At 38.8% G+C, this 16,891-nt stretch overlaps 1 protein-coding gene across 1 annotated transcript in view; it reads left to right on the top strand.

Moving 5' to 3' along the window:
• Positions 1-16,891, top strand: part of LOC129764191 (uncharacterized) — a 295,221-nt gene that overhangs the window by 235,383 nt on the left and 42,947 nt on the right. The gene's annotated exons all lie outside the window — the stretch shown is intronic.

Raw genomic sequence — 16,891 nt, 5'->3', positions numbered from 1 at the left:
TTATAGTCTATCAAAATTTGAGATAATTTTGAGTAGAAGACTATCTTTTTTACAGTTAAAGAGTACCGGAATTGAAAAAAGAATTGAGGAAAAGCATAAGGGATAAGGCTCTTAAAATATTTATAAGTTACATAAATGTTGTGTTCAAAGCCAACAATTTTATATTTGGAATACTAGCTGACCCGGCAAACGTTGTTCGGCCAAGTAAATTATTTCTACTGACTATTTTGGTGATTGAATAAACAATAACTAATATTTTGCAAGTATGTTTGAATGGTTCTACGATATTGATCCTTTCGTTGATGAAGATCACACGAATATGTGGCGGTAAGAGCTATGACATACAGAGGAATTGAGCGCTTTAGACAATGACCGCCGACAACAATAAACAATTAAAATTTTTCAAACCATATTTTTTCAATGTGTTTCATTTACTGATGTGTTTGATGTAAAGTGTTAACATGTAAATAATAAAAAAAAATGTTAATAAGTAAAATGTGAAGTAAAAGGAAGTAGTATTTTTTTGTCTTAAAGTATAAAAATAAATAAATAAAGAAAATCAATATTAATTCTGTTTAATTACGCTCTCGTTAGGCGTCGTGCACAAATTACGTAACGCTAAAAATCCGGATTTTGGACAACCTCCCCCCCCCCCCCTCCTACGTAACGCAATTTCCTATCTCTATTACACAGAAAGTAACACAACCTCCATCTGCAACGTAAGGCGGTAAAAGCTTCAGATCACCGCATGGACCATGAACCATGTTTGTGGGAACAATATCAAACACTAACCCATATTCCGGAATCCGATTGGTCTAAATCTGAGAGAGAGAGGAGCCAGCTGAATGACAGAAAGTTTGTTTTCTTCTTATTATTTTTACGCTTTTACATCAAGAAAATTCAAATTGAACAATTTCAATCAAACAAGTTGTTGTCATTCATTTATAAAAAAAAAGTTCAAACTTGACGTGAACCTTTGTTTGTTGAGTACATTTGTGCGCTTTTATCTCCGATTTGATTTTTGACGTAGTACTACGTCTAACAGGAAAATATGAGGGGTAAAAAATTTGAACACTTACATGATCAGGAAATAATAAACTATGTACCAGGTCAGCCTACATCATGACTTCCAGCAGCATCGGCTCATTCGAACAATTTTTTTTTTACTTTTGATAATTCTGATATAAAAGAATTTTTTCGATGATTTCTAAAAAATATCCGAAATCATAAACAAACTCGCCGGTGGATATCTTGTGTGAATTTATGGGTGTATTGGGCTCACTTGTGACTTTTCCGATCGTTCATTCAATTTTCGCGAATTCCTTCATTCTTTCACTAGTTCCAGTTTGATTTATTGCTGCAAGCTCAGTGAATCGATTTTTGCAATGTGGGCGATGATTGTATATTCTCCGATACAATTTGAATATGCAGTGTGTGTGAAATGTATAAAATAAGTGCTAATCTCCCAATGAAAAGAGTCAACATTGATTTCTCCCAGGTGCATTTTGAGGGAATTTTGTTTGTGTCCGATGGAAATAAAAATGGGTTGACTCAAAATGATGCTGTGTCTGCATTCTTAATAGGCAGTGATCATGATTCGGGATGAGGATGAGAGTCATACTACCAGTCCCTCAACGTTTTTGCCGTTATATTCTTGCCCATCGTTGGTGGACCATTCATATGTAAATTTCAAATTTGACATGCAGGTCGCTAATCAAGGCAGTTGTATCACTGAAGGTCCAATCGAATTGACCGATAGTGAAGGTGAACCAATCAATCTTGTCCACAAAACTAAAAGGGTCAAGAGTCTTTCTCCCCATTGTGTGTGATATAATTTGTATACCATTTCCAATAGACAACATATTAGGCTGTCAAAAAAGTCCTGCGGTATTTTTTTTGAATTTTCATTTGTTCATAAAATTAGTTACAATCATCTGTTTTAAGTCAAATATGCGCCGTTAATACCCCTGTTATAGAAGCTCGCTTCCTTATTGGCAAAAAACTCGGATAGCCAATTTTCACAGTCCTCTTTTGTGGCTAACTTCTGACTACCTAGTTCGTTCGCCATGGACAAAAACAGGTGGTAGTCACTTGGTGCAAGGTCCGGACTATACGGCGGATGCAAAAGAACCTCCCATCCGAGCTCCCGGAGCTTCTGGCGCGTCACCAAAGAAGTGTGTGGCCTGGCGTTGTCCTGATGGAAGACAATGCGGCCTCTGTTTATCAAAGATGGCCTCTTCTTCATGAGTGCTACCTTCAAGCGGTCCAGTTGTTGGCAGTACAGGTCCGAATTGAGCGTTTGGCCATAGGGAAGCAGCTCATAATAGATTATTCCTTGACAATCCCACCAAACACACAGCAGAACCTTCCTGGCCGTTAATGAGGGCTTGGCCACCGTCTGAGCCGCTTCAGCGGGCTTCGACCACGACCGTTTGCGCTTCACGTTGTCGTAAGTGACCCACTTTTCATCGCCAGTCACCATCCGCTTCAGAAACGGGTCGATTTTGTTGCGATTCAGCAGCGATTCACATGCGTCGATACGGTCAAAGATGTTTTTTTGCGTCAACGTGTGTGGCGCCCATACATCGAGCTTCTTTGTGAATCCAAGCTTTTTCAAATGGTTAATAACGGTTTGATGACTTATCCCCAGCTCTTGGCCGATGCTACGGCTGCTACTATGCCGGTCTTTCTCGGCTAATTCAGCGATTTTGTCGCAATTTTCGACGACAGGCCTTCCGGAGCGTGACGCATCTTCGACGACCTCTACACCAGAACGAAAACGTTGAAACCATCGTTGTGCGGTGGAAATGGAAACTGTATCGGGTCCATAAATTGCACAAATTTTATTGGCAGCGTGAGATGACCTCCTTTTTGCCTTTGTCATAGTAGTACTGTAAAATATGTCGGATTTTCTCTTTATTTTGCTCCATATCTGCGAAACTATAACTCACGAACTACTTAACCAAACAAAACACTGTCAAGGACTATATTATAGCGCCTTAAATACCTTTCCAACAAGCTATAGTATGACTCGATACAATGAATACAACTAGAACTACGCGCTTACAACGACACCTCGCGGAAATACCGCAGGACTTTTTTGACAGCCTAATATCTGTCGCTTCCAATCAGTCTACATAAATATTGTGCTCACTCTGCCCTCCTTCACAATACCCACTTCCCGTTTGTGAAATTGTTGAGTGAACATCGTTTGTGCGAGTGTTAAGCAAGAATGGATTGTCTTTCTCAAGATTAATTTTATCCATAATAAGTTCTCGAAAGATGTAATATTACGTTGATCGAAAAAATTACAAAAAGAATGTATTTGACCGCAGTATTTGAAAGAGTTTTTTCAGAAAAGGATTTGATTTGCTGAAAACACTCTCGTGTTGTGCGTTATGTGTGACGACGGCAGTTTTTTACTATGACTATTTCTATGACTTCGGCATTTTCGGCTTGTATGCAGCGATTTTCGAGGAGTTGTTTGACTTTTGCTTTCAGGCAGCCACACTAGCAGATGTCTTCTATGCCCTGCCCTTATTCCCGGAAACGGTGGCCTTTTTCGATGCTGGCACTTTCTTGGTCGCCTTCTTAGCGGTACTATTCTTCTTTTCGGTGGACTCTTTTTTGACCTTTCTTGAACGAATACGACGCTCCAGTGCCCTTCGTTTGCACGAACATGCTCTTGGTGGTGACTCTATTCATCAGCGCTTTCTTGATGAACGAAGTTAGCTTCGCCATATCAATCTTTAGCAGCGATAACATGATCCACCGCTGTACAATTATAATTGAGTGTATTTCCAAGCTGGCACCTTCTTATATACAGATTTTTGTGATTTCAATAGCTCGCTTCCAAAGCAATGTTTGAGCTATGGAAACAAGTTTTTGGATCAATAAGTAACTTACATATAACAAGTAGACATTTTTTCTTTCGAATGAAGCGGTTATCATACCATTTCTTTCAACCGGCAGGTATTATTGCTCAAAATCCTGTTTCTCCAATCTCAAAGCTTTGAACTTACACCCCAGTATAGAAATGAAAGATGTAATCCGACGTCAACATTATTTTCTCATAAAATGTCTTGGAAAAAAATGTCTTGTTAATATTTTCTATATATTTCAATACTCCCCCTTGGTTCACCGTGACTGGTTCGCGCTGACATAAGGGCGATCACAACAAACGCGAGCTGGCTCCTCTCTCTCTCTCAGGTCTAAACGAACCGAATTTCGAACGAAATCGACTTTTGCATTCTGAAATCTGTTCGACTTAAATTTCACAGATCCATGGAAATGTGGTAACCTTGCTTTAGTGAAAATAGAAATTGTGGGCAATCTATTTTCTATCAGATTAGCAAATTATTACTTTATATTATTTGAATACTTAGATGGCATAGTCCTGATCCTAACTCAATTATATTTTCTATATTTTTTAGCTACATTTCCGCTAAAACTTTATTCACAATATAAAAGCATTATCAGACACAATTTTCGTACACGATATTTACCCACTTGCAGAAAATGTGTTACTGTGTTACATACAAAACATATTTGAAAGGGTATAGCTATGTTCCATCAATAGTTTTTTGTTTTAAAAGCGTAGTTGTTCCACCCGAAAATCCGTTTCTATTTTTTTAGAAATAGAACACGAAGGACCTCCTCCTCCGAATTCCTCCAAGAACTATGGTTGGCCGCCATCAGTTTTTTGATATCATCGAGGCACTGCCGGAGCCGCGGCTAATCTTAGGTGACCTCAACTCCCATGGAACAGCATGGGGTTCACTCTACGATGACAACCGTGCCACTTTGATTTATGGTCTGTGTGACAACTTCAAATTGACAGTTTTGAATACTGGGGAAGCAACTAGAATAGCCAACCCTCCTGCACGGGCAAGCATGCTAGACATATCACTTTGCTCTTCTTCGTTATCCCTGGATTGCACGTGGAAGGTAATCCAAGATCCCCACGGTAGTGACCACCTGCCAATAATTTTATCGATCGCCAATGAATCAGGTTCTCGTGAGTCAGTCGATATTGCGTATGACCTCACGAAAAATATTGACTGGAGAAAATTTGCAGAAATAATATCTGAAGCACTTGTTTCAATGCATGAACTTCCTCCACTCGAAGAGAATAATTTTATATCGAGTTTGATTTACGAAAGCGCACTTCAAGCTCAAAAGAAACGTGTTCCTGCTACCACTTTACGACGTCGTCCTCCATCACTTTGGTGGGACAAGGAGTGTTCAAAGGTCTACCTTGAAAAATCATCCGCTTTCAAAAAATTCCGGAAAACTGGACTAGTGGAATGGTTTTGAAAGCACCAAGCTCTAGAAACCAAACTAAAAGGTCTGATTAAAGCAAAAAAGCGTGGATATTGGCGAAAGTTCGTCAATGGTTTGTCAAGGGAGACCGCTATGAGCACTCTTTGGAATACGGCTAGGAGAATGCGTGGCTGGAACCATACCAATGAAAGTGAGGAATACTCTGACCGTTGGATTTTCAAATTTGCAAGAAAGGTTTGTCCCGATTCCGTTCCTGCACAAAGCGTCGTACGCGACATTCCGCTCCAATGCGACTATGAGAATTTTTCGATGGTAGAATTCTCAATTGCCCTCCTCTCATGTAACAATTCAGCTCCGGGGTCGGACAAGATTAAATTCAACTTGTTGAAGAATCTTCCCGACTTGGCAAAACAGCGTTTGCTGAACTTGTTCAACAAGTTTCTGGAGCTGAATATTGTCCCGCATGACTGGAGACAAGTGAGAGTGATAGCCATACGAAAACCCAACAAGCCGGCTTGCGATCACAACTCGTATAGGCCGATTGCAATGTTATCCTGTATTCGCAAATTGTTAGAGAAAATGATTCTACTTCGTTTAGACAAGTGGGTCGAAACGAACAATTTGCTCCGAGGTAAAGGGACGAATGATTGTCTCGCGCTGCTATCTTCTGAAATCCAAATCGCATTGGCTCGCAAAGAATAAATGGCTTCCGTTTTTCTCGATATCAAAGGGGCATTTGATTCAGTTTCCATGGAAATTCTCTCAGAAAAACTTCATAATCGTGGACTTTCACCAATTCTGAATAATTTCCTGTACAATTTACTGTCAGAAAAGCACATGTTTTTCAATCATGGCAGCTTGAAATCTTCTCGATACAGTTTTATGAGCCTACCACAAGGCTCCTGCCTAAGCCCCCTCTTGTACAGTTTTTACGTCAATGATATAGATGATTGTCTAACTAGAGACTGCACGCTGAGACAACTTGCAGACGATGGAGTTATTTCCATCACGGGTACTAATCCCGCCGTTCTGCAAAAATCCTTGCAAGATACCCTGAACAATCTGTTCACGTGGGCTCTCAAGCTGGGTATCGAATTCTCTACGGAGAAAACCGAAATGGTCGTTTTTTTCTAGGAAGCACGAACCCGCCCAATTCCAGCTTCACCTATCCGGCAAAACGATCACGCACTCGATGTTTTTGAAATACCTTGGAGTATATTTTGACTCTAAATGTACCTGGGGAATACACATTGCGTATTTGAAACAGAAATGCCAGCAAAGAATCAATTTTCTCCAAACAATAACCGGAACATGGTGGGGTGCCCATCCAGGAGACCTCATTCAGTTATACAAAACAACGATATTATCAGTGTTAGAATATGGCAGTTTTTGCTTCCGATCAGCTGCCAGGATTCATATTCTCAAGCTGGAGAGAATACAATATCGTTGCTTGCGTATAGTAATGGGGTGTTTGCATTCGACACAAAATCCATGGAATCCCAGATCATCTACGCTCAGATTCTATTCCGCCGATATTTTCGGCAGAATATGGGGGCATAGTTAGATCTGATAAAATGTTCTTTACTGATGGTTCTCACATAAACGGGTCCACTGGCTTTGGCATCTTCAATGAAAATTCCAGTGCCTCTTTCAAACTCAAAGATCCTTGTTCCGTGTATGTTGCTGAACTGGTTGCGATATACTACGCACTGGGGATCATTGAAACATTGCCCATCGACCACTATTTTATTTTTTCAGACAGCCTCAGCTCATTAGAGGCAATCCGCTCAATGAAGGTTGATAAACGCTCATCTTATTTCCTAACAAGAATAAGACAACTATTGAGTGTTTTGGTCGAAAAATTATTCAAGATTACCTTAGCATGGGTTCCCTCCATTGCTCGATTCCGGGGAATAAGAAAGCGGACTCGCTAGCTAAGGTGGGCGCTTTAGAAGGCACTCTTTTTGAAAGGCGAATTGCTTATAATGAATTTTTCCACATTCCTCGTCAGTATACGCTCGTAAGTTGGCAGCGCATGTGGAGTGGAGATGAGTTCGGTCGTTGGTTACACACGATTATCCCTAAGGTCTCGACGAGGGCATAGTTCAAGGGATGGAATGTAGGTCGTGATTTCATTCGCGTGATATCTCGGCTTATGTCCAATCACTACAACCTAAACGCGCATCTCTATCGCATTGGGCTCGCAGCAAACAATCTTTGTGATTGTGGCGATGGCTACCACGACATCGAGCATGTTGTCTGGTCGTGTATCCGGTTCCATGCTGCTCGCTCTCAGCTCTCTAGAGCACTAAGAGCACAAGGCAGACAATCGGATATCCCCGTCCGGGATATCTTAGGTAGCCGTGATCCTGATCTTCTGCTTCATCTATACCTGTTCCTCAGAAACACCGATGTCAACGTTTAATGATGTTTCCTTCGTTGTGTCCCCGTTTCATATCCCTCCTATCCGATCGATAAACTTTTACTTAGTCGCGGCAATACATACACACACTCTTTACAGACACACGGGCCAAAGGTTGTGCAGTCCACTGATCATTCAACAAGAGCCAAAGGTTGTACCGATCATGACAACTCTACACGAACTGATGATTGCGCCGGCTAGTGGCCATTCTATCCTGGATTCCTCGAGTCGAGAAAGACGCACCACGCTAGATATGAGGTACAGACTAGGGGGGCGTTGCTGATTAATGGTCAGCTGCATCCCAATAGGAAGTTTCCCGTGTCGGGCACACGTACAGAGCATTGGAGACAGCAACATCCCAATTACGAAAACACTTGTAATACTAACCTCGAGCCAACCGCGAGTAATCGGTTACATATTACTAACATAGATAATAAGAAAAATTGTATTGAACTCCCGGCCCCGTGAGGCTAACGCCATATGAGCCTTTATAAAAATATATATTTTGGGAAAAAAAACACGAAGGACTTGACTTGAGTCGAACAGATTACAGAATGAAAAATGCGATCCGTTCGAGTTATTCTGACTCGATCGTATTTCAGAATACGGGTGAGTACTTTATCAGTAGACGGATCTAGAATTTCCGAGATAATTACACTATCGATTTCCATAACAATGCATTGCGTTTTAACCTGGGAATAGCAAAGCCTGTGTCGGAGTTGCTTTTGATAGCTTCTCACAGGTGAATTTATTCGTCCTCATGCTGCTTCTATCGATTGTGTCGTAGGAATCGCAGTCGTTCGCACCCTACCTTCGCGTGCATGCCGACCATGAGTTGTTGACACAGCTCGAGACTTCGAAGAATGACGTTACCCCAGCTGCGTTGAATCACCGTTCGGTTATAAAAATCCATCGAATTCTCTTGTGTGTTTCGTCTCATGTAACTACATATTCATAAATATTAATTCGAATCATTGAATCAATACGCGTGTTCTCAAGCTGATGATTTTTCTGGATTAATGACAATAGCGTGATTAACATGTTGCTATCCGAGCATGTGTGATCTGAAGGATTTCAATAAGTCATCGTGCTTATTCGATAAGGTTTCCAGTACTTCGTCGATGCCCCTAGCTTCAGACGAATTGAGGTTACTTCCGTATGTTTGGGTGAAAGTTTGATGAAGCGTACGTAGCGCCATTTGTCATTCAACAACGTAAATAAATTCGTCCTGTTGGAAAATTGAGCGGCGGTTAATTTTTTTTATTTGGATATTATTTGGATTATATTAATGTGAATGTAAATAAATAAATAAATAAATTGTGTTTGCAAAAATACTTAAATCGCGAAAATTGAAAAATGGGACGAGGTTAAATGGATGAAATTTTGGGTTCTTATGTTTTTTTCTGAAACTAAATTTAAAAAAATACACAAACAAATTATTCAATTTATTCAGAAAAATGGATTTTTTTACATAGTTTCGCCATAATTGGTATTTAATATACAGAAATCGGTATCCTAGCGGTATGTTATATAGTTTACGCCCTATTCTCATGCCTAACAAACGTTTTGTCCATAATTTCATTAAAATCGGTCGAGCCGTTTCAGAGGAGTTCGGCCATGAACATTGTGACACTAGATTTTTATAGATATAGAGTGAACATTGTGACACTAGATTTTTATAGATATAGAGAAGAGATGGGTAATATAAATTAAGTTATTTGAGGCTGTTTGTAAAGTTGTGTTCTAATATAATATTTTGTTTCATCCCATTTATTTATTTATTAGGCTCATTAGCATTTTACCTGTAACAGAGCCGGGTTTTAATCGTGTACATGTACATATGTTTATGTCTCTGTAAATTGTAAATTACACAGTAGCCATTTAGGCGTAAGGGTATTCTTCCTGTTCTTCCATTGTTAAGCAGACCGGACAGCGGAGACAGTTGATATTGATCATTGTTGGGTTATTAATAGAACAGCAGTCCGATGTTTCTTGCAGAGCAGAGCAGTTGTATGGATGAATCGATCTTTGTTCCACCGAGGATCGATCTCCACGCTGATGATGGTTTCGTGGACGTAGTTATTCTACAACAACGCAAAGATGGTCAATTGAGGGCCCTGAGTTTGAACTCACGATCGATCGCTCAGTAAGCGAACGCGTAACCAGTTGGCTACGAAGACCCCTACGAAATGTATTTATATATAAAAACGATTAAATTTTGAGTGCAAATAGTCAATAGTCAATAATTGATCTGTGAAAAAAAACTGCTTCCTAATCGAAAGCATATGTTACTCAAATTGGAGAGGATCATGCTAAATTTTGAATTCTTCAGGCAGATTCATTCCTTCTTAAACCAAACCTTAGCGTATACACTTGAAACGTGAATTTCAGGTATTGAAGTTCTCCATTCGGGAAGCATAATTTTGTTTCATATCAGCATGACTCAATTTAAGCAATTTATATTACGCTTTCGAGCTCGTAGTAATCCATTTTATGCCCGATTTTATCGATAATTACGTTTCGTTCACATCTCGAAGGCACTCTCATCCTCAAATCAGCCAAGCCTCGGCAACGCGTACCTGTTTATGCACACCGTTCGACTCATGTTATTTGTGTGTGCGTGTGTGTGCATGAAGAGAAAATGATTTTCCACCCTCCAAAGTGTTCGCTATAACCTACCCCTTCCACCCCCTTTCACCAATCTATTTATGCTCGATTCCCGGAAAAGATCAGCATAGATGAAAATCTGGCGCTAGGAGACGCTGGCGCTGGGGCGACGACGACGACGATGATGATGATGGAAAAAATTTCCACAGCTGCTTTGTCGGTTGGAATCAAATTTATTCGTCCCTCCGGTGACGCACTCGGAGTGAATAATTTATGCGTCTCCTGGCATCTCATTTCATCGTCTGCGGCGAAAAGCAGGAGGAAATAGAGAATGCTTAGCTTGAAATGAGAAATACAAACGGTATCGCGCAAACTTCCCTCCAACATCCTTCGGGTTGCGCCACGCCAAAGGTAAGAGGAAGCTGAGAAACTGCCAAATCCCTCCGGCGGAGTCGTACGACTCGATTTAGTTCCACTTCATTTCATCCGGATGTGTGGATTTGAATCGCATCTCTAGTCGTCGTCTAGCCTCCGGAATTGGTATTGATTTTGAGCGGGGGTGAATGAGTAAGCGGAAGATTCGATGTGAACTTGTTTCTACCATGCTTGAGTGTGTAGTTTTCATCACAGTGAGTTCAAATCAGTGGGGAAATCGTCTTGTACACGATTAAAACCCGGCTCTGTTACAGCTAAAATGCTAATGAGCCTTATAAATAAATAAATGGGATAAAACAAAATATTAGAACACAACTTTACAAACAGCCTCAAATAACTTAATTTATATTACCCATCTCTTCTCTATATCTATAAAAATCTAGTGTCACAATGTTCACTCTATATCTATAAAAATCTAGTGTCACAATGTTCATGGCCGAACTCCTCTGAAACGGCTCGACCGATTTTCATGAAATTATGGACAAAACGTTTGTTAGGCATGAGAATAGGTCGTATACTATATAACATACCGCTACATACCGATTTCTGTATATTGAATACCAATTAGGGTGACCATATGCAAAAAAATCCATTTTTCTGAATAAATTGAATAATTTTTTTGTGTATTTTTTTAAAATTTGGTTTCAGAACAAAACATTAGAACCCAAAATTTCATCCATTTAACCTCGTCCCATTTTTTAATCTTCGCGATTTAAGTATTTTTGCAAACACAATTTATTTATTTATTTATTTACATTTACATTAATATAATCCAAATAATATCCAAATAATATCCAAATAAAAAAAATAACCGCCGCTCAATTTTCCAACAGGACGAATTTATTTACGTTGTTGAATGACAAATGGCGCTACGTACGCTTCATCAAACTTTCACCCAAACATGCGGAAGTAACCTCAATTCGTCTGAAGCTAGGGGCATCGACAAGGCGTTATCATTTCGAGACGAAGGTTCTCATTACATAGTTAATCTATACAGTAGATAAACATAGACTTATTTAACCCAAAAGCACAATTATTACCTTCTTCTCCCATAACTGCTCCGGAACAATCAGGCGAAACTTGCCGATGAGAAACTGCAGGCCGTTTTTAGGGGGGGCGGGGGAGGTCCTGGTCTGGAATTTCGAAAAAATCGAATTTTTTATTTATGCATTCTTAGGAAGCTTATGCCCTCAGAAATGTTGTCCTAAAAGGATTTTTCTATATTTTATTTCGTTGGAAAGTTACAGCTAAAAGTATGAGGCCACCTCAAAGGATATAGTATTGCTGTACGAAATTTTAAACGCGTTTTTCTCGGAACCATGTTTTTCAGCTGGTGGTTTTTTTTAATTTTTTTAATAAATATATATATATATATATATATATATATATATATATATATATATATATATATATATATATATATATATATATATATATATATATATATATATATATATATATATATATATATATATTACATTACACCCTGAGGGGGGAGCTGCAATACAAATGAAGATCAAATTTCTGCATGACTCGATTTCAACCAAACATGACAATTGAAAATTTTCGAAAACTCTGAAGGAAAATGGGAAAATTCGAAAACATTATGTGTTCTACATGTGTTTGCATGTGCATATGTTCTACAATTACATATTGACAAGCGTTGTTAGTCCATTTGAGGTTTGCGGTAACGGAATTGATCTTCATGGAAATGGATTTTAATGTGATCAATCGCACTCCTATATTTTTTTCTATCTATATAAATAAAAATGAGTTGATAAGAGCAAAACTCGAGAAAGGAATTGTCCGATTTAGAACTGTCTTCATTCTATCATGTTTTCTGTATCAAACATTTATTCCATATAACAGAGAAACATGTTATTTGTAAGTGGATGAAAAATCTTGCACGACAATTGTGTCTGAAAATAATCTGATATTAGAATGTCGGGGTTTGGTACAAGTACTGAAATTTTATAGTAAAAAATGATTTTAAAAGGTAGATTAGAAGATCCATCAATGAACAGTTCTGCGATTGGAACCATGAACGTGCGCTTAGTAAGGAAACGTGGATGTGATGACGAAACATAATTTTTAGGCGGGACGAAGTTTGCCGGGTCAGCTAGTTTAAAATAAAAATGTAATTTATCAATTATACACGAGTGTCCGTCTTTCCCGACTTTCCCCTATATGAGTAATGATTTTGCGCCGCGCGAGTACAGAAGCATTAAAACTTTGTTGTATCGTCTAGTACTACTACATTCATTTTCTATTGACTTATTGATACAGGCAACGTTGGTAGACCGCAACCTAACATTTGAACAATTAGTCGCCCGTAATGTCCAAAAGTCTGGCCACCCCTGCTTCATATGTTAGTATAAAATTCAATCTTCACTCATTAACACTCCTATACTCGTGCGAAAAATCGTAATTTGTGTACTCCGGACTGTGATATTGCTATTGTAAATTTTCTGGCGAAAAAAATATAATTGAGTGAAAAAAAACCCCAAAAAATATATTTTTCTTTAACTTCATTCAGTTTTAATAGTCATTTAGTTCAGTCACCTCATTTATTCTCGGTTTGTTAGACCTATGCGCGAGTATAGGAAGATTAAATGATCAGTATATTGTGTACCAACAATTGATTTGTAGTAGGTGACATACCTTCAGCTCTTTTTTTTTATGGTGAAGGTGGAAGATAGCCATTGTAGTAGTATAGGTTAACCCACGTGTAAAAATGGGGTAATAGTATTCGTGAGAGAAGAGCAAATTACACAGTTTGTTTTGATTTTCGTACGTAAATAGATCAATTCACTTATCAGACTGTGTGGCGCTTCATTGACACAAGTCTTTGAATACATTTGAAAAAAAAATACAATTCAATACTAAAGTAAAATGTATGAACGATATGATCCGATGAAAAATTGCAAATATTAATATATATATGTATAAGGTACATTTGCATATGAAGTAAAATTCGGATTATACGCGAGCGTAACATGAGTAAATTTATAACACATGCGAATTGGGACACTTTTGGTATTAACAAGTTTTTTTTTTATTAATTCGTTTATTTTTACAGGCTCAGTTACTTAAGTTTAAAGGAGCCGAATTCTTAAATATATTTTTAAAACTATATATATATAAACAATTTTCTTACATCTATGGTTAGTAAGGTGGAAAACCGATTACTCGCGGTGTACTCGAGTTTAGAAGGGTGACATATTTTTAGGAGAAGGATGGGATATAAGGAAATTGTAACAATGTTGATGAGCACTCAATTCTTAAATCTATTCGTATATCTATAGTTTATTTACATTTCAACTTATTGTACTATTTATAGCAAGGGGACGAATTACCCGCAAAGGAAGAAAAGGAGGGGACTCAAGTCCAGACTTTTGAACCACGGTTTGAGGCTAACCTTTGGGATAATCGAGTGAAACCACCGGCCCAATCCATCTTCATTCCACTTGCGTTGCCAGTTAGCGATGGTATTTTTGCGAACTAAAGAATAAAATTCATTGAAGGCGATTTGACGCTGATATATATCGCCTTCAAGGTATTAACAAGTTCTTCCGCATAGTAACTCGATGTTGATAATTATTTTGATAATATTTTTCTTCGTTGATCGTATTGTTTTCACATATTCACGTTGGAGAGCCTTAACCCTTCTCTTCGTTGGCCGAAGCATTTTGATTGAATGTAATACTTTTCCGTTTACTGTTTTTGAAAGCATAGGCAGCCGTGACAGTGTTCCGAGCTCTGCAATACAATTTTCTTAACTAATGTTCAAGTTGCTAAAACTTACATTATAGACCATTAAACGTAAAAATAATAATTGTATTGATATCAACATAATTTTATTTGATTGATTTTCAAGACATGAAACGCTATGACTCAGGAATAACATTTTATTGAGTGGTTTTTATATCTGTCTCGATGATGTTGTCTGGCATCAGTGTCGAAAATATAACGATGCTTTCGCCAATACAAACAAAACCATTGCTGATGATTGAAAAATGAAAATTTAACTTTCAGAGCACTTGCTCGAGTTTTCCAACGTTTTTCACTATACAGTGCGACAGCAGATGAAAATTTAATATCTTGTGAGTAATCGATTAGAGTTTGGTTGATATTACTTAATGAGAAGTGTGCGAAAACGATCATTTTCTTCACACTGTTTCGCAAAATTATTGATTTACAGGCGAGGGGTGAGGGAGGGAGATGAAAGAAATGAGCACCATTGTGGCAGCCATTTGTGGCTAGCTTCCACCTTCACCTTAATACCCTCCACTAACTCCCACACCAGAAAGCTCGAATAGAGAGCCCCCTGGTAGTGGACTCTTGCTAACAGACAACAAACATAAGAAGAAATAGCGGAGAATATAACAACAAACGAAGAAAACAAAACATGTGAATTCCCAGTGGAACATTAGAGTTCCTTTGAAGGGATCCACCATATTATACAACATTAGAACGACACAGGAAAAAGAAAAGTGACGGAAAATATTATTAACCAAAGCATACATATACATAAGATGGCCGGCACATTTACAGAATATATTGATTTATGTGAATGGTCATATACTGTTTCAGCTTATTTTAAAAAATATGTTTATTGCTTATTGCTTTCAGATTATTGGGAAGCAGGTTGAATTTTAATGGACCGTAACTTTTTATGCGTGTGAGTCCCAATTTCGTAAAAGCTCTGGTTCTCATTAAGTCATTTGCATTTCTCGTATTCAAAAGGTTTATTCGAGTAGGGAATGTGATATTATGGTGAAAATTACGGTTATGCAAAATATTATGAACAAACATGATACTTGTAATATCACATAGGCCTGAAATAGGAATAATTCTATTTTGTATAGTAGTGTAAAGCGCAACTGTCGGTTATAAGTGAGGAAGATTGAAAACTACTTTCACACATCTATTTTGCAGCGTTTGATTTTTTTTCAATTTTGATTTGGCAGCATGACCTCAGACTACATTTAAGTATTGGAGGATGGAGTGGATGCATGCAAAATAAAACTATAACAATGCTCTTTTTGGTATGAAACAGCGTACTCTCTTAGAGTGGATCAGATAATTATTATGCCCTTCCCGTATTGTCCCCCAGTCAAATAGAGCTCCCCCATTTTACTCCGTCCCATGAACCATTCGACGAGAATAAATAATGGCAAGAGGCCTAAGCCACCGGAAAAACACCGAAGCCCATTAAACTACCCAGACAAAAGCTTTCAAAGCAATTAATTTAATCAAACATTCGACAAATTATTTACGGCCCTCCCTGATATCACCAAATCTCCGCCGAGATCGCACCGGAAGGTCAACAAATATAAACGGAAAAAGTCCACCCCAAACGCCTCGGCCTCGGAGTTGCGGTTAAGGGGGCAGGGGGTTTGCTGGTTTATTTGCGAAAGTACCATTGACCGGAGCTTTGTGGCTCTGGTTGCTACGCGAAGTGAATCGGGCCGTGACGGAAAGTTAATTGCCAAAGTGCGGTTGGGGAGAAGAACAAATAATTGCGCTGGGTTGTGTCTCCTGCTTGAGCAAGTTCCTTAATTACATTGGTCAGCAGGCTTACGCTGATGGAGCGTGTGGCGAGGTTTGCGTTCTCTAGGATTTATGATTTTTAACATCGGAGCAAATTGAAAATGTGTATCTTCCAAGTTTGTATGTCCTGCGTAAACAAATGGCTGTGTAAGATAGCGCATAAAATAGGATATCTCACGTGAATGAATGAAGCTCTCAATTAATTTGTACCATAATTGACAATTTGGGCACAAGTCTCGGCAGACGTAATTATTCTCTACCCATCCTGCTCGTTGGGGGGAGGATATAACGGGCGAGCCGTTACGAGACGGTCGTTATAACGGAATATTTCATGTAATGTCTCTTATCGGGGCGATTAGAGGCCGGCTGTGGAGAACCGTTGTTGCCCTTCAACCTTTCCTGGGTCAACGAAGAAGGCATTACAGCAGCGTGGGCCAAAATGAGAAACAAGAAATCAAATGTCCCATTACAGCTTCCGAGCTGACGCCTCTCCCGCCCGTCTCGGACAACCGAAAACGAAAACACTTTTCCCACCGCAGGCTGTTTGTGTATACGTTATTGCCATTTTGTCGACAACATAAATAAATCTCA

Source organism: Toxorhynchites rutilus, chromosome 2 (assembly GCF_029784135.1).
Source record: "Toxorhynchites rutilus septentrionalis strain SRP chromosome 2, ASM2978413v1, whole genome shotgun sequence".
Classification (NCBI taxonomy): Eukaryota; Metazoa; Arthropoda; class Insecta; order Diptera; family Culicidae; genus Toxorhynchites; species Toxorhynchites rutilus.
The sequence above is the reverse complement of the archived record's forward strand: the minus strand, read 5'-3'. Positions and strand labels throughout refer to the sequence as shown.